The 19,355-nt window shown below is 41.8% G+C and overlaps 1 long non-coding RNA gene across 5 annotated transcripts in view; it reads right to left on the bottom strand.

Moving 5' to 3' along the window:
* Nucleotides 1-19,355, bottom strand: part of LOC135227770 (uncharacterized) — a 98,319-nt gene that overhangs the window by 57,563 nt on the left and 21,401 nt on the right. For all 5 annotated transcript variants that reach the window (XR_010317918.1, XR_010317919.1, XR_010317917.1 and 2 more), the window contains exon 2: nucleotides 7,888-17,405. This is a non-coding gene — a long non-coding RNA (uncharacterized LOC135227770). The remainder of the gene's footprint in view (nucleotides 1-7,887; nucleotides 17,406-19,355) is intronic.

Genomic DNA, 19,355 nt, shown 5'->3' with positions numbered 1-19,355 from the left:
CGAATAGGCAAGAACCGGAAGATTCCAAATTGTCAGACATCGAAGAGATACTGTGAATCATCTCTCTTAAAAACCATGGCTGTCAGAGTCCGTGATTCTGATTATGAAGGCATCTGTAGCTAAGTAATGGTGGTTATGGAAATCACCGAAAAGTTATTAAAAAAATGTTAGATTAAAAAAATTAAACCACTGCCACTGAGTCAATTCCAACTCATAGTGACCTTGTAGGACAGAACAGAGCTGCCCCATAGGGTTTCCAAGGCTGTAATCTTTACAGAAGCAGACTGCCACATCTTCCTCCCGCAAAGTGGCTGGTAGGTTCGAACTACCAACCTCTCATTTAGCAGCCAAGTGCCTAATCACTGTGCCACCAGGGTGCCTCATGTTAGATAATACAGTACAGCTAATTCCCCAGGTGTTGTTCCTACTCTCAAGTAAGGACCTACATGAACCAAGTGACAGCATACAATTCTCTTATGGGTGTAAGTTTCCACAGATACTGTTCATTCACATTTGCTTAGGTCCTTTAACTCTATCAGTCTCAACAGCATCATTATTTCTTGCTTTGTTATTTCTTCTCTCCAATCTACGTCTGTAGTCTGTTCTTATAAATAATTCAGCATTCATCTGGGCATTTGTTTGCAATATTATCTTACATGATGCCGTGTAGGAACAGAGAGGAAAATGCAAAACATTTATAAAGGTAAGTAATGCTTAAATACTGGGAAATAGTGTTTCTTTCTATCTTTCATGTTTGCAGAGTAGTTCTGCCCCATTCACTGTGTCTTCCAGAAAGTCTGGTTTCATGGGCTTAAGCTTGCTGGAAAACATAATGTAACTGAAACTTGATAAGAGGGTTCAGTCCAATTAAGTTCACTGCAGAACTATCTATCATACTATAATGCCTGGTAAGCGTGCATCTGTATATTCAAAGAGGCTTCAAAGGAAGCAAGTTAGATCATCCGTACACACAACGGGGCAAGCAGAGCTTTCTTTCCCAGCAAAACAATGGTGCTCTAATGCTGTCTCATTCTCAATCAATCCCACTTAATTAACACTAAAAGAACATATATAAGTAAGTATGAAGGATTAAGGCTGTTGACAATTTATGAACACAAAACTCTAAGCTGAATTTGATCTTTTCAAATACAATTTTGGGATAACACTGCTAGAATTTCCAGGCCAATTTAGGGCTTCCAGTCAAATTGAGATTTGTAGTTCAAACCTTGCTGGCCCATTTCCCACAATACATTCTACATATTCCTGGGAAGCTCACCACAATTACAATGAACATCCAATCTTCCAGTTTCTAAATAGGGTTAAGACAAACGTTGAAGAAAGAATGGAGCCCATTTTGGAGGAGGTATACTTACATCTCTCTCAACTGACAAGAATTCAGTAAGAGGATAAATGTTCTAAATTATGCAAACCTACGAGAATCCAGATCAAGTATTGACCAAAGGCCCCTTTGCACAGGCCACTCCCTCTTTTGGAATGCTACTAAATACGGGGAAATAATGTTTCTTTCCATCTTTCCTGTTTGCATAGTGGTTCTGCCACATCCACCGAGACTGAACTTTCTCTTCCAGAAAGTCTGTTTTCATGGACTCAAGTTTTCCTTCCCTTCCTCCCCGCAACTTCCAGTCTAATTCCTATTTACCACTTGAGTCTTAGCTTCGTAGACACCCCAGAGGAGGCCAGATGTCCCAATATACGCCTTCATGGTGCTCTCTCTGCTTTGTGACATTATCCCTTTTTTTCTCTAGTGGCTGATTGATGTCTGCTTCCCCCAATGAGCATAAAGAAACTGTAGGAGACCAGAACCATATCTGTCTTATTCACCTCTGGCTAGCCAGGTTCAAGGTAGTTATTCAATAAACACTCAAATGAATACATCAGTGAGTGTGAGTAAAAATAACAGCTAACATTTACATGATCATTTACTACATGTGAGGCTCTGAGCTGAGTGTTTTACTGTGAGAACGAGTGAATGAATGACAGAACAGACACCAGGAACATTAAAAGCACCTGAATGAATAGTAAATCTCATTTTCAACAAGTTACGCACTGTTGTTGACTGAATTGTGTCCCCCAAAAATGTATGTCAACTTGGTTAGGCCATGATTCCCAGTATTGTGTGGTTGTCCTCCATTTTGTGATTTTCCTAGGTGTTATAAATCATCATCTCTGCCTGTGGTTGAAGAGGATTAGGGTGGGACATAGCACCCTTACTCAGGTCACATCCCTGATTCAATGTAAAGGGAGTTTCCCTGGGGTGTAGACTGCACCACATTTTATCTTACAAGAGATAAAAGGAAAGGGAAGCAAACAGAGAGTTGGAGACCTCATACAACCAAGAAAGCAGTGCCAGGAGCAGAGCGTGTCCTTTGGACCCGGGGTTCCTGCATGGAGAAGCTCCTAGTCCAGGGGAAGATTGATGACAAGGACCTTCCTCCAGAGCTGACAGAGAATAAGGCCTTTCCCTGGAGCTGATGCCCTGAATTTGGACTTCTAGCCTGCTACACCGAGAGAAAATTTCTCTTTGTTAAAGCTATCCACTTGTGATACTTCTGTTACAGCAGCACCAGATGACTGAGACATGCATGAAGGCTTTTGGTTCACATAAAATTTAAAAGGAAGTCTCAAAGTTCAGTTTCACCTGTGAGAATGAATGAATCACCAACAAAAATGAACACTGAGAACATTAAAAGCATCTTAATGAATAGGTGAGATCTCATCTTTGACAAGTTGTACGTGAAGACATTTGTTTACATAAAATTGAAGGGAAAGTCTCAAAGTTCAGTATGACATGATCACCTAACTTGAAGACCAGGGAGGAACTCAAATTTTATGACGAAATTTCCAAAAGCAAAGCCTGAAAAAGACAGTCCAGAATAAAATGATAATGTGTTCCTACCTGCTAACAGTAGCTAGAAGAGACAGGAAGATGGTCTTTAGGGTAGAGAGAGAGGATCCATAACTTTATTCAGATTCTTAAAGAGTTACGTGACTTAAAAAGAGTTGAAAACTACTGCTGTATATATGATTTTGTAAGGGGCATTTTCCACTCCATACAGATGTATCTTATTTCTTATTATGTCATTAAATACTCCTCTGTAAGATCTTTGCAAAAGGCTACGAGAATTCTATTATAAACATGTACCACTATTTATTTAATGACTCCCCTAATATTGGACATTTAGGTTGCTTTCAATTTTTGGTTATATCAACAGCGCTTGCAGTTAAATCTTTGCACACTCCTTAATTATTTAAAGGGATCAAATTATAGGGAACAATATTTCCAATGGCATTTAGATTCACACATGATATTTAACCCAAGCCTGAGATCACAGCCTTCTTTTAGTACACAGAGTGCAATTCGCGACTTCAAAGAATTAAAAACATTTAGCAGCATTTTTATTTACTTGCATTCAGTTGCTTTCTCATTTATTCACCTTCTAAAAAAAAAAATTTTTTTTTTTTTTCTATCAAAGGAGCAAAACGTCCACGAAACTGAGTTGAAAGAAATTCTGAAGGCGCCATCTGGGAATGGCAGCACCTTGGTCCTACCGTGCGTTCTTGACAGTGAATATTTAAGATACTTGTCGTGGCATTTCTTCTAGCCCTGCGGATTTTTTCAGTTTATGCAACTGAATGATCCTCTTATTAAGCAATTATGGACTTATGTGCTGTTTCCATGAAAAATCTCTATATTTCTAGATTAAAAAACAAACAAACAAACCCACTGCCGTCAAGTTGATTCTGGCTCATAAGACCCCATAGGGTTTCCAAGGCTGTAAATCTCCATGGAAGCAGACTGCCACATCTTTCTCCTGAGGAGCCGCTGGTAGCTTTGAACTGCCAACCTTTCAGTTAGCAGGCAACTGAGGATTTTAAAAGGTCATAACTCAGTACTCTTGGTTTCTTAACTCCCAAAAGGCAAACCAAGCCATTTGATGGTTTGCCTGGGTCCGAAGGGGAAAGAGCTTCTAAAATTAGTATGAAGTCAGTCCTATTGTGACTTAATAATGAATAGAGGGGAAAAAGGAATCACTGGCTCCATAAATAACTGGCTGCAGGGTCTATAGGAATGCCATCTCGGCTAACGTTCGTAGAGGAGTGAGAAGGTCCTCCAAAGTGAATGCTAGAAACAAAATATGATGTTCCATCTAAAGGAAATCTTATTGTGCTGGATGAATTTCAGTCATGGCCATTCTCAAGGAGCAACTGCATCTCAGATAATGAGATGATACAGGACACAGCAAAAAAGTACAACTGATGAACTCCATTTAGTGTTGTCTTGTTATTTGTGACGTCAGGTCTTGTGATGTGTCACTAATCACCTTGAAAAGCATTTTTAAAAGTTATCTCAATCACAGAAAACTTTAGTGGATTTCCCAGCCTGCGAAAACCCTTTCTGGTGACCTTAATCTTGCAGCCCTACATATTGTCACATGGGTTCATTTAATGCACGAGACAAAGCCCTTAAGCTGCATTTCCATCCTTTATAATAGAGATCTGATAGTCAAAGGGACCTTGAGAAAAGAAGCCCAGCAGACCACAACTTGTCTCAAAAGTTTTATCACATTTTCTTATTTTTGATGGAATTTAGGTTTCAGAGTCGATACCATAAGAAGTAGAAGTAGCTTTAAGAGTAATCTCATTTTTTTTTTTTTTTCTAACCAGGTGTTTAACTACTATTGGTCTTTCTAAAATGGTAGTTTTTCTCCCTTTAGTCCACCGCTTCAAGTCACTGGATATCACCTACCGCAGGCCAATTGCTTTACAAAATAGGCACAGCTCGAACTTGATGAAGTGAAGCATAAAGACCCACATTGCCGTTTTCCTAGAGAGCTGATGAATCCGCTACCTATTCTCTTCAGCAGTTTTTCTCCTGGCCCACAGGGCTGCTCATTCTTCTCCCACTCACTATTTATGCATCTGTCTTTATGGTGCTGATTCTCCGGAGACCTTCCTGTTGTATCCCTAAGATATCTACATATCAGAAACATTACCCACATCAATTAATGCAACTCAAATAGTAGAGATTAAGTCATCCCAGGCTCCCGGCTAAATGGAGAGACTTCTCTCTTTTAGGTCACACGAAAAGAAATAAAGGCAAATGTACACACACGTAAAAATATCCATCAACATCAGAACTGCTCCCAACAGAGTTCAGGGAAGCTAGCTTGCTACCAAAAGATCCCGAAGTGAAAATATGAGGAAACGAGTTCAATAGAATGAGGTAAAATTTCAACCATTGGAGAGCTGGCTCCAGACAGGGAAAGCTTGATCCTAGGTTTGTCCACAGCATGCAGTCATTTGATGGTTTGGCAAGACAACAAGGAAGATCTGACCTGGGAACCATAAAAGTGCTGTATTTCAGGTTCAAGAATGCACTGAGAGCCCCAAACTCACAAAAGTTCTAGTGTCACTATTGTGATCCCACTGTGGGAAGATGTACTGTTGGGTCGGGTGCTAAACTTAAAATCAAAATTTAAAAGCATGGGCCTCCGAGACCTGTAGACCTGAGGTGACCATGCCAAACTTCAACCCAGAGAAATGTTTGGCAGAGCAGTAAGAGATCATTTTCCACACTGGCTGAATTATATCAGGATTTCTTAAGGGCAGAGTATCTGGCTGGTGCAAACAATTAATGTGCTCAGCTGCTAACAGAAACCTTGGAGGTTGGCATCTACTCAGAGGCACCTGACAGGAAAGGCCTGGTGATCTTCCACAAAGAGCACAACTGTACTCTGATACATCTGGTTACTGTGAGTTGGAGTCCACTTGACAGCAACTGGTACTGGTACTTCCTAAGGACAACGAGAAACTAAGCTATGTTTCACTGGAAACAGAGTGGGAAAGGATAATAAAGCACTCATGAATGAGGCTTGGCACACAGAGAAATTAAAGAAAGAAACATGTAGGTAGAAATAAAGAACTTTTAAATGTGGGGTAGAGTTGCACAGAAGTGCAAAAATGAAGGAAATGTTTAGCCTAGTACATCCACAGTTCAGGAACACTACACTTCCACCTGCTCCAGGGTTCTGCACACTGTAGGCGCTCAATAAATGTTAATTGACCTGAATTAATGTGTTTCATCATTCCAAAATGCAGTCCAGGACCTAATTAGTTAGCCCACGCAAGCCTTCAGGAAAGCAGGCCTTCTAAATATACCTCTATTTTATTGTGTGAGACCAGCGACGTGAAATAGTTAAGTGATATCCTCAGTTCACCCTTTGAGTTAGAAGCAGAGCCAAGATGAGAAATCAGATGCACAAACATCCACCGAACCAACCCAGGAGCTTCAGCTAGGAGCTGAAGAGGCAGGAACTCCAAGGTAGGTGGAAGTTAAAGTCTAGACTCAGAGAATTTTTCAGTTTTCTCAATTTACAGATGAAGAATCTTGAGGTTAACTCACTGGACTTTCCCGAGGGCTGGCTCAGGAAGTAGGCACTTCAGAGTCCAAGTGAGAAGTTGTGGAGGATGAACTCTAAGATGGTGCAAAGAAGGCTCTAGCTGAGAAGCAGCCAGGTGTCACAAAGAGAGCGTGAGCTCTGGAGGCAGGCAGTCCTGGCTTTGAAGCCAACTCTATCTCTCAGCAGCTGTGACCTCGAGTGGTGTACTTAACTTCTCCAAGACTCAGTTTCCTCATCCATAAATTGAAAATGATCACGACCATCTTATAGAGTTAACATGAAAACTGAAGATACTAGATAAGCTCCTAACACGATGACTGGTCCACCACACACACTCAGATACAACCCAATAAACAAAATGTTACGACAACGATTTCACAAAGGACAACAGAGCATCATGCATCTAGAGGTTGTGTGAAGGTTTCCACCAGCTTGGTGAGAGGAAATCCAAAATAATTAATAAACACACGCACAGGGCATTCAATCTGCAGATCACAAGGATAATTTTTTCAGTATGAGAAAAATTCAGTCCAGCAGCTCATGAGCAGATGTCACCCTAGAGCAATGTCCTTGACATAGGGCAGGCTGGTCTTTCATCATCTGTTCCCCTCTCTCTCTACCTCTCTTTCTCTCAATTATGGCTTTTATTTACGTGATGTTCATCAGATCCACCACATACCACACAGTAGTATATCATACCCCATGTGGACCATGGTTTTACTACAGGCTCCCAAGATTGAGGGCAGATGTAATATGCTCTTATGTTTGCCCAAAGATTTAAAGAAGAGTTAGGTTACTTAATGCTGCACCCTACACCACACTTTGTGACACAGAGCTGGCTACTAAAAATGCATTTGGAAATTCTAACCTTCAATCAATAATTACATTAAACCAGCACCATTGATTGGAATTTTATTCAACAATAAAATAGCCGATATTATTTGTATCTTCATACCAAAGGGAAAACCATCCCTTTTCCACATGGAATTGATTTGAAAGCGGGTTATACTTTTGAGGGAGAAACACTCCAGAGAAATGAACCTATGAGTCCCTGAGTTTGTCGATGTCAAATAGTGTCAGGATTGAAAGAACCTCAATGGTCTTCTGGTAGCCTTGAAATATGTAACAATTACACCTCTTTTGACCCATCACAGCTGTCCAGGTGCCACTTACAGACCTGTGGTAACGTGGTGATTGTTTAGAATAATTTAAGAACTACCTCCAAAGAGGAGTCATCTGAAGAAAAAAACAAAAACAGACAATTCCTCCAGCAAGTTAAAAATCCTTGCAACTTTCTTACTCACTTAAGTTGATATAAGTCAGAAGACTTCAGGTTAATGAAAGCCAGGAATATAAAACTCAGAGCAGACTTTTAAATTAAATTTAGCAATTTATGGTTGCCTTTAACATGATCAAAGCTAAACTTTTACAAGGAAATTTTCTCAATAAAGTCAAGCAATTCTACCTTCAAAGACATGTCCATGTCTACGCAGCAGCAGCAATTGCACAGCACTCTGTTTTCTTCAAAATTAAAATTTACATTTGTAAATGTTGATCCACAAACTAGTCCTGGGTTCGCAGATTTCATGATCGATCCCGAATGGCCAAGGGGAACCCTATGAAGTAAGTGAAGTTTATATGTATGGGCACTGCTTCCTTTGCCTTCCTTTAAATGTTGGTATGCCACTAAGTTCCATCTTTCCACTTTCCGCCTTCTCCTTATTTATTTACTTTCCCTGGGTGATCTTGTCCACTTTTGCCTACATGCTCATGACTCCCAACCCTCTACCTCTAGCTCAAGCCTCTCTCCTGAGCTTCAGACTCATATATCCAAATGCCTTCTGGACATCTCTGCCTTGATGTCCCATTCTCAAACTCAGTGTGCCCAGTACAAAGCTCCTCTTTTCTGCAATATGTATTCCTCTTCCTCCTTTCTCATTTTTCTTACCGGGACCAAGATTCAACCAATCACTTAGGCCAGAAATCTGAGCACAGTGGAGAATCCGAGGATAGTAGCAAGGAGGAGATCCAAGTGGCAAAATGTAACAGTAGGGGCATCAAGATGAGAAAGAACATGACATGTGTATTATTAATCAGGATAGGACAGGCTATGCCAAGGTAACAAATAAACTCCAAGTATTAGTTTCCTCTACCACCCATTTGTCAATTTGTCATATCATTGTGGCTTGCCTGTTACAGTGCTAGAGGCTATGCCACCAGTATTTCAAATACCAGCAGTGTCACCCATGGTGAACAGGTTTCAGTGGAGACTCCAGACTAAGACAGACTAGGAAGAAAGGCCTGGCAATCTACTTTCAAATATTAGCCAATAAAAACCTTATGGATCATGACAGAATATATTACCCAATATAGTGCTAGAAGATAAGCCCCCTAAGTTGGAAAAAACTACACAATAGCTGTAACAATGTACTCAAACACATGAATGATCACAAAGGTGGCACAGGTCCAAGCAACTTTTCAGTGTACTTGACAGCAACTAACAACAATTAGTTTCCTAGGGCTGTCATGACAAATTACCACAAACTTGGTGGCTCAAAACAATAAAAATTTATTCTCTCACATTCTGGAGCCCAGAAGTCCAAAATTAAGGTATCAGTAGGACTGGTTCTTTCTGGAAGCTCTGAGGGAAAATCTGTTCTATGCCTCTCTCCTAGCTTCTTCTGGTGACTGCTGGCAACCCTTGGCATTTCTTCTCTTGTAGTTGCATAACTCCAGTCCCAGGCTCTGTCTTCGCATGGTCTTCCCTTCTGTGTCTCTATGGGTGCTCACCCACCATTGGATTTAGGTCCCAACCTAATCCAAGATGATCTCATTTAGAGAGCCTTACCTTAACTACATCTACTAAGACCCTTTTTCCAAACAAGGTCCCATTCCCAGATACCGAGGGTTAGGACTTGAACATATCTTTTGGGGGGACAAAATTCAACCCACTACACCCTTTAATCTCAGTGAATTGCTCTCACTAAAAAACTTTTTTGATGTCAGTGAGCAGGTTGCCTGCAACAGAAGCTCAAGATCCAGTTTGCTTCCATCTTGCAGCTCTCTGTCTTAGAGTCCTGCACTGCCTGGCATATGGACAAAACAGAATGACTATGAAGAACTCAGATCCCCTCTTATCTTCCTTGAACTGGAAGTGCATAGCTCTTCTGCTCACTTCTTTATTGTCAGAAGCTTGGTCATTGTTCCAAACTAACTGCAAAAGGGACTGGGAAATGTCTTCTCGTTTGCCCAGGAGACAAAATGAGGTGGTGAGCACACAGCATTCTCTCCATCACAACACGTTTAGGAAACTGAAAGAAGATTGGCAATGGAGTGGTGAGGAGAGGGTAGGTAGACAGCGCCAGGAAAGACAGACATGTAAGTAAAGCCAAAACCAACATAACTGTCTAGAAGGACTGAGTGGGGTCAAAAGCCTGACTGCCATCATGAGGATAGTTCACGAATTTAGTTGGAGTTTAAAGATGGGATGGATGACCGCAAAGCCAAAAAGATGTGGTCAGTTGAGAACGCTAGAGCTCAAACATCTCAAACTAAGTCATCCCAAGTAAAGGTCCACCTTCTGCTCCCAGGACCGGTCTAAGGTTCCTATTGCTTTAAGAATCAGTGGTGTTCATATTAGCACCTGAGACTCACAACTAAAAGCAAACAAGCAAAAAAGTTTGCTGTGGTGCTAAGTTCACTTCCTCTGGACACTGCCTGATCCTTCCCCAAACAGCTTCGGTCCCATGCTTCCCCCCTGGCGCTCCCGCCTCAGCTGCATCCCAGCTCCCACTCCAGGCTCACTGGGGGCGGGGCAGATGGGAGATAGAGACAAAACCGCCTGATGTTATAAAACAAACGTGAGAAGCACTTGTGAGCAGCCAGAGAATGTAGGAGAAACAGTCTCCACCGGAGAGAATTGCAAGGGAGGAGGTGTCACCAAAAGATAAAAAGCCTCTAATTATTCACACAAGGGACACTTGTTTTCTTAAAAAGGGACAAACTCCTGGAGAGCATAATGCGTGAATTTATCAATGGAATTTCACATGCCCTGGCAGGTGGGTGGCAGGGAGATTTGGGGCCCCTCTTTTTTCAAATTACAGCTCCGAGGCTTTGCCTCAGAAAAATCCATCCGTCTTGGCAAAGCCCCTCCCACACACGCACAATGTGGCGGTCTCGGGCCGCCTCGAGGCTGGACAGCTTGTCAGCGGAGCCCACAAAATGAGAACTGTTTCCCCGGCGTGCAGCTGGCGCGCCCTTTCAGCCGGTCCCAGCTGCCCGGAGCCGCGCACGCAGGCGGGCCACGCCCCCTGCTGAATATTCATGAGTTGCCTGGAGCTCGCGCCGGGGATTTGAAAAGAATTAAAGGGGCCGAATGGGTTTCCTGATAGGGGATAAGAAGGAAGGAGGGAGTCAGGCTTTGTCAGAGCTTGCAAACCGAAGAGCGTCGTTGCTAAGCTAGGCGAGGTCAAGTTTATAAAGGGAGCTCGCTGCTTTGTGTAATTTATCCAGGCTTTCGATGTCCCTCCTCACAAACAACGTGCAATTACTGGTGCTTCACAGCCAGGCTCTCTTTCTAGCACTTGGAAGCATGGAAACAACTGAGAGTAGGCTTGTAGCCGGGTATTAAGTACTTCATAACTATTACCCAGTTATACATCCGCGTGAGGACTCATTCTTCTCACGAATAGTCGTGTGCAAGTTTTTTAATTTGTGCACGTTCTACGTTCTACCTGTCTAATTTATGACTTTTGTGTCTGTGTCAGTGTATGCCATAGGCTAGAAACTACAAAACAAAACAAAAAAACTTTTAAAATGTATACAGTCTATGATTTAGTTGGCGGTTAACTGTACATACTAAAACTCATATTTGACTATTATTATCTTTTTTAATAGCGAGATTTCCCAGCACAGGTCATCTAAAAAAGCATTTAATTGATTCATAACGCATGGTGGGAGTTTTAGGAAGTGGATTTGCTGTCTTTTGTTGTTGTTGGGGCCAGAGAGTTCACTTTAGAATTCACTGAACAGAAATTACTGGAAACTTCGTGGAGTACATCCATTCCATTAATCTCTCCATTAAGAGAGAGACTCTGTTTCTAACCTACCAATTGGAAAGGGGAGAAATAACAGTGCTGGGGGCTGGGGGTGGGGAGACCAAAGAATAAGACATAAGACAGGAGGGGGAATAGTGTAAAATCACTTAACAAAAGCCAAACCCGTTGCCGTTGCCTTCGAGTCAGTTCCGACTCATAGCGACCCTACAGGACAGGGCAGAACTGCCCCATAGTTTCCAAGGAGTGCCTGGTGAGTTTGAACTGCCAATCTTTTGTTTAGCAGCTGTAGCACTTAACCACTATAACACTAGGGTTTCCATAAAAGCACTTAGCTACTTTAAATGAGGGCAAACCCTTCCCCACCCCACTTCCATCCCAAAGAGGGGATCAAACATGCATCTGTAAGACTAGAACCACAGTGAGCAGCCCAGGAGATGGTGTGGAAAGTAGGATAGGTGCCAGACAAAGGACACAAACAAATGTCCCAGTAGTACACACGGATTCCGGAAATTAGAGACTGATAAACTTAACATCAATCTGCAACAAAGCCTTAGCTTGAATAGTTCAACAGACAGCTAGTGAGCACTTAAAATGAGCACTAGGAACCAAAAAGCGTTCACTAGGCACTGGACAAGACAAAGTTTATTTCCTTTTTATTTATTTATTTAAATGAAGTGCTTCGCTAATACATCAGAATGCCAAAAACCAAATATATCTTGACAAAAGGACAACCTATCTTCTGCTACCTTTTTTAAAATTTTTTTCTTCTGCGATGGATTCAGGATTCAAAATTATCTCTTATGTGTACTCTGTCCTAGGGTCGCTATGAGTTGGAATCGACTCGATGGCACTGGATGGGTTTGGGTGGAAAGATGATTGAAAACCACAAAAATCGGGCAGAGACTGTACTGTAGAGCCAGACAGGACTGGATTTGATTCCAGGCTCTGCAAATTACTAGCTGTGTGACCGGAGGCATCCCTGAGTCTCAGTTTTCATGACTTCAAAATGGGAATAGAATATCTACTTTATAGAAATTAAAGAAAACACAAGTAGAGTACCCAGCACAGACACTAAAGGATAGACAATTATTATGAAGATATAATTTAAAAGTTAAAATTCAAATATGAACTCAGAAAAGAACTGAATTAAGCAGTTCATACAAAATAAGATTTGGGAATTTTTTATTCCTTGAAAGCTCAATATGAAATAGCCAAATGGCATGGTTTAGGTATAAACTGAAATTTATTGACAGAAGTACATTTAAGCCAACGTGAAAAGAGTTCCATTAAACTCTAGCTAGTCAGATCCTATCTGAAATTTGCTGTCCCTTTTTGGGCAGTGCACTTGAAAGGGAGCAAGGAAAAGTTAAATAAAATCCAAGATGGTGTGAGATCCAGAAACCACAATATCTGGACAACAGTTGAAAGAGATGGTGATATTTATTTAGGAGAAGAGATTACATAATAGCTATCTTGTGGTATTTGAAGGGCTGTGATGCGGAATAGGATATAAACATGGTCTATGCAATTCCCATTGGTAGAGTTAGGACAAATAATTGGAAGTTGCAATGAGACAGATTTTGGGCTCAATATATGTGTTCATGATTACTGAAAGTATTCCTGCAGCGGCTAGAAGCCAGCTGCCAATGACAGTGTAGAAGAGGTTATTGCCCTAGAAAAGAGAGTAGCCTCATCTTAGATTAGAGTCAGTAATACACCGTGTCCATGGCACCACTCTCACCCACAGCAGGCATGACTAATCAATGACCACCCTTTTTCCTGCTGTATTGAACTCAGCCTGGCAATATCTTTCAATGCAATACTCCAAGCTGCCACCATCAATTCATTAGGGATGACAGCAGACTCGGATGATCCCTTAGGATCCTTTGTAACTCTATGAGCCTATAATTTAGAAATTTTCCCCAATAGCATAATTATAAAAATATGTCTGTAAATAAACTAGAATAGAACTCACAGCTACAAGCAAAAAAAAAAATTCCAGACATCTGCGTATGTGGGTCTTTTTGAGTCAGTATTTGTGCCTTTGCATGTACATATATGGGATAGTACATACACGGTTTGGTCCTACCCCAAAACAGGAATCACAGGAGGGAAATAACTCATTGTTTACAAGAATCCTTCAATAGTGAATCCTGAACTGGACATGTCGATAGAGACACTGTTTTATGTTTAATCACTCATTTCTCCTACACGAAATTCAAATCTTCTACTACCTTATCCCACCCACTAAAAAATTCATTTTGTAAGTTGAAACCTTTGGGACATCAAGGGTAGGTTGGAAAAGGAGAAAACATGGGGGAGTTGGCAGAGGTAGTGCTGGGCACTTGGTAAACCCTCAAAAAAGGGGGAGGTTGTATCACTAAGTAGAAGTGGCCAAAGAGAGGTCAATAAGAGAATAAATCACGAAACTGCTAAATATCCAAAGACATAGCAAACTTAGTCTCTAAGCTAATAGATGGGCAGCAGGAACCTCCTAGAAGTAGTAGTTGAAGACAGGTGGGTGGTAGCCCATATTTTGGCTCCCCAGCTAACAACTAGGAGAACAGAGAACTCAACCTAACATCCAACGAAGGAGATAAAGATGCAAACGCAGCTCAGCGGAGAAAGGATAGTCTTTTCACTAAATGGCGCTGGAAAGATTGGATATCAATATGCAATCACCATATACAAAAACTATTTAAAAATGGATCAGAAACCTAAACATAAAACTGTATAACTTCTTTGAAGTCTTCTTTTTTTAAATTAATTTTTATTTTTAAAAATATGTCCATTTAAAGAAAGAGTATACACAGGTGAGATGCAGATACGCAAAAATCGTTACAGTGGCACCCCACCACCGCCCTTTGCCACACTGCCTCCAAGTGCAAGTTGGTGTTGTTGGTGCCATCAAGTCAATGCTGGCTCATAGTGACCCCATGTGTCTCAGTAGAACTGCCCCATAGGGTTTCCTAGGCTGTAATCTTTACAGGATTTTAAAAGGAGCCCTGATGGTGCAGTAGTTAAAGCGTGTGGCTGCTAACTCAAAGGTTGGCTGTTTGAACCCACAAGCTGCTCTGTGGGAGAAAGATGTGGTAGTCTGCTTCCATACAGATGTACAGCCTTGGAAACCTCATGGGGCAGTTCTGCTCTGTCCCACAGGGTGGCTATGAGTCAAAATCAACTTGATGGTTTGTTTGGTTTTTGGAATCTTTGCAGGAGCAGATTGCCAGGTCTTTTCTCCCACTGAGCTGCTGGTGGGTTCTGATCTCTGACCTTTTGGTTAGCAGCCAAGCATTTAACTGTTGAGACATGAGGGCTCCTTCCAAGGGCTAGGGAAGGTGTGATAACCCTACCCAGCAGGATGGTCTTTGAGACAGAACTCTAGTCTCAGGAGGCAAGACAATGTGCAAGCCAGGAAAATATGCCCAATACCAGGCATGTGGGCGTGGGAAAATGTGTTGGAAGAGGAAGGGAGGAAGCTGCAGTCTGCAGACCAGTACTTCCCCAGACTCTCAGAATCTCAGGTTTAGGACAGGAACATGAGCCCTGGATGCCACTACCTAACACTTGTGTGGCTACTTTTCAACAGCCTTCCCTGGTCAGAGGGCGCTCAGCTGGGCAGGCCAGACCTGGAAAAGTAATCAGTACCTGCAGCTAAGTGAGCTGAGCAAGGTAGGAGAAAGGTGTGTGCTGCTCATCTTTGCCGTAAATTCTTTCACATTAAATTATGACACCAGTTAAGACAGCTACCTTTTTCAGGATCAAACTCCAGTATGGCAAGAATTAGAAAAGAGAGGACATAACAAATATTTTGAAGAATCCTCTCTTGCAATTGATTTTCTAAGGAAGGAACAGATAAGATATTCTTTCCTTCTTTACCCATAAAATTCCTAAGAGTATAAAGACAATACACTGTAAAGCTTAAAAACATTAGCTACGGCCTCAGATCGCCTGGGTTGAATCCCAGCTTTGCCTCCCAGTAGCTGTATAAGCTTGGCCTGGTTTCTTAAGCTCTCTGAACCTCAGTTTCTTCTTCTATAAAGTGGAGATGACAACAAAACAAAAGCCTCCTAGAGATGAGCTGATAATACATGTGAAATATTTAGCCTCATGGTGCTTTTAGCCAGAAGTTAGCACTCAGTAAGTGAGTTAGAGATAGAGAGCCAGGTGGGACCTTAAAGATCACCTAGAACCTCTCATCTGATGTGAAGTAAGGCCTAGAGACACTGCACTGTGGCCTACCCAACATCTCACAGCTAAATTCAAGTGTCATCAGTTTTTATTTTAGTTGTCTTTCCTCTCTTGGTGGCTGAAATCATTTTCCTAGTACCTCTTCTTCTTTTGTCAAGCGTATAACAACTTGCACCATATTTTACTCTATGATTTTTCCATGGCTTCACAGTGACCCTACATTCTTTTAGCACTCCTACATCGTGAAAGCTGAACGCCATCTGTCATTTGATCAGTGTGCAACAGTCTCAAGAGCTTAGTAAAATGCCTTTTCTATGAAGCAGCCTTCCCTGATAAGCATAACGCGATAATTTAACTTTCAAGATCCACTTAGGATAGAAGGGATAAGACAGGCCCATACATAAACATTCTTTCCCCAGGCAGCATACTTATAAATATACCAAGATGTACCCGTCTTGAGTTCACTGCAAACTATCTAGTGATCTTCCACTTCCAGGCTTTTAGGACCCTTCTTTCAGAAAGAAGAGAGTACACTGGTTTCTATATCATCTCTTCAGATAATGGGCATGAGCTCTTGTTCTAAAAAAGTCAGCTAGTCACTTGATCTATTCCAGGTGGCAATCTCCTTTGCCCTTCGGACTATTTTCTCAAAGTCTATAGGGTAGAGTCATAAACTACAGCAGGTTTTACAAATAGCTGCTCGCCAGAAGGACAAGCTATTTGGAAATTAGGTCACATCTTAGGGCTCTCTGCCAGACTCATACACAGGAATAGTAACATCATTTCCAGAAGTATCTTTGAACACCAAGAACAATGACAGATAATGTTGTTCTGCTGAGAAATGCTGAACGGCCGGATTCCTTGTAGGGTCTCTTGAAAGCTTCCTGACAAAAAATAAAAGGGTCGAGGGGAATGCCTCAAATGTCTGCCTTTCCAAAGAAGATGACTTCTCTATGAGTTTTCATATTACAATTTATCTTCCCTGGGCCTAAAATGCCTTGCATGGAGTTCAAATGTGTGGAAACGAGGAGTGAGGGATCCATTTCCTTCCTCTTCCCCTATTATTGGATCCCCACGTTACCTCAGAGACTCACATAAATAAGGAAAGGCTTTACCAGAGAAGAGTGTGGAACTCTCCCTTTTGGTTCTGTTCCTGATGTTTTGGGGACATTTGGTCAGAGTTTTATGCCATGACCACCACTGGTCTGTCAATTTGTTGTAGTGATGGCTTGCATGCTGCTGTGATGCTGGGAGCAATGCCACTGGTACTTCAAATACCAGCAGGGTCACCCATGGTGGATAGGTTGCAGCAGAGCTTCCCAACTAAGAAAGATTAGGAAGAAAACCCTGGAAATCTGCTTCTGAAAATTAGCCATGAAAACCTTATGGATGACAGCAGAGCATTCTCTGACTCGCTTGCTTTGGACATGTCGTCAGAAGGGATCAGTTGCTGGAGGTGGACATCATGTTTAGTGAAGTAGAGGTCCAACAAGCGCATGGGAGACCCTCAGTGAGATGGATTGGCACAATAGCTGCCACAATGGATTTGAACATGCCAGTGATTACGAACATGACACAGGACTGGGAGACGTTTTGTTCTTTTGTATGTGTGGTCATCCTTTGTTGGAGCAGGCTTGATGGCAGCTGTGTATCTATCTCGTGTCATGAAGCGGCCATTGAGTGCTTGGTACACTGCCTTCTCAACCACCTCTGCTTCCTACCTTGGAGATGGATCCTGTTAGGGAAAAGAATAAATTTAACATCTTGCTGCAGGTAACACATGGGAGTTTGCTGGAAATGCAAAATCTCAGGTCCCACCCCAGAATCAGAATCTGCATTTTCATGAGTTTCCAGGGAGATTGGTGCCCACACTCAACTCTGCGAAACTCTGATTTAAAGCCTGTTTTAAAGATAGATGCTATAAACACCAACTTCCTGCTGGTCCTGAAGATGTATAGCCTAAGACTGCATTTCAAGTTGGCAACTGTTTCCAGAGAGGAAAGAAAGACAAGGAGCCTATCAGACTTACAATGCTTGCAAATTGACAGCAGTCCTTTAGATCCATGGCAAGGGAGTGAGAGTCTGCTTCAGGGGTCAGAGGCACCCAGCTGGCACAGACAGGCAAGCAAAATTCGCTTCTGTACACCTCAGCAAGACTTTGAAACTATCCAGGGGCTCCTGTTATTTTTCTTCTGTGTGTTTCATAAAAGCTGGTGCCAAAACTTTTCAAAACTTGAAATTATAACTGATTGCCTTATTGTCAGTTAAAAGGATGAAGTTCCTAGGGGGCACAAATTCCCATTTCAGAAGAAATCAATAGGAAATATTCATCTGTCAGTGATAAATTATCATATGTATTGATTTCCCTGGCTTTTAGGACTCTTAGCAGCAACAGGGAAAAGTTAATCGTTCTGGAATGCATATGAACTAGGAGCATAACCCCAGGGAGCAGGGAGCTTGCCCATTACTCAAGAGTGTGTTACAAACAAATTACAGGCAAAATTCCTCCAATGTGATAGAATTCTCCATTTTGGCTACTCTTGAGCATTTATAAGGCAGACAATACCAGGGAGGGAACAAATGTTTAACAGCCATCTGCTTTGTGTGCAGAATTGGACAGACTGATTCACACGCAGGGTGGTACTTTAATCTTTTCTTTTAAAATACTGCCAGCAGCATTGCTCAATGGCACACCCTCCTCAGTGTAAACTCAAAAAAAAGCGTACAATACTGCCATTCTACCAGTTATGTTTTAAGAGACTGACGATCAACTAATCAAGGAAGAGAGAAAATACTGGAAGCATGTGTGATATATGTTCTTTTGTAGATCAAATTTCACCTCCATACGTTTGTTCACAGGGTTCCCTCTGCCTAAATCCTTCCTCACCCATCTCCACTGGTTAGGGGAACCTTCTCAGGCATCCCAAACTAGAATTCTCTTTGCTTCCCCTATTTTCTCATAGCCAGTTGTGTGATCTTCTAGTATACTATGGAATTCTTTCTGCCTTGCATCACAATTATCTGACATGTAATCTCTACTGCTACCCTACATGGTTCCTCAGAGCTTGTGGTTAGATGCTGTTGAGTTGGTTCCAACTCATATTGACCCTATATTCAACAGAACGAAACACTGCCCAGTCCTGCGCCATCCTCACTATCATTGTTATGCTACTTTACCAAGCATGATGTCCTTCTCTAGGGACTGGCCCCTCCTCATACGGTGTCCAAAGTATGTGAGAAAAAGTCTCGCCATCCTTGCTTCTAAGGAGCATTCTGGCTGTACTTCTTCCGAGACAGACTTGTTCATTCTTCTGACAGTCCATGGTATATTCGACATTCTCTGCCAACGCCATAATTCAAAGGTGGCAATTCTTCTTCAGTCTTCCTTATTTATTGTCCAGCTTTCACTTGCATATGAGGCAATTGAAAACACCATGGCTTGAGTCAGGTGCACCTTAGTCCTCAAAGTGACATCTTTGCTTTTAAACACTTTGAAGAGGTTGATTCTTTAGAGCTAGGCCTTGCTAATTTTTGCAGCTTTCCATCTAGCACAAGGCTTGGCACATTATGTGCAGTCCATAGTTACTGATTTGAGCAAATAAGAGTTATTGGGTTCTCATTTCCCAATATCTCAAGGTCCAGTTTGACCAAATAGCAATCAGCATGGAAAAGCAAATATTAAGGG

Source organism: Loxodonta africana, chromosome 15 (assembly GCF_030014295.1).
Source record: "Loxodonta africana isolate mLoxAfr1 chromosome 15, mLoxAfr1.hap2, whole genome shotgun sequence".
Classification (NCBI taxonomy): domain Eukaryota; kingdom Metazoa; phylum Chordata; class Mammalia; order Proboscidea; family Elephantidae; genus Loxodonta; species Loxodonta africana.
The sequence above is the reverse complement of the archived record's forward strand: the minus strand, read 5'-3'. Positions and strand labels throughout refer to the sequence as shown.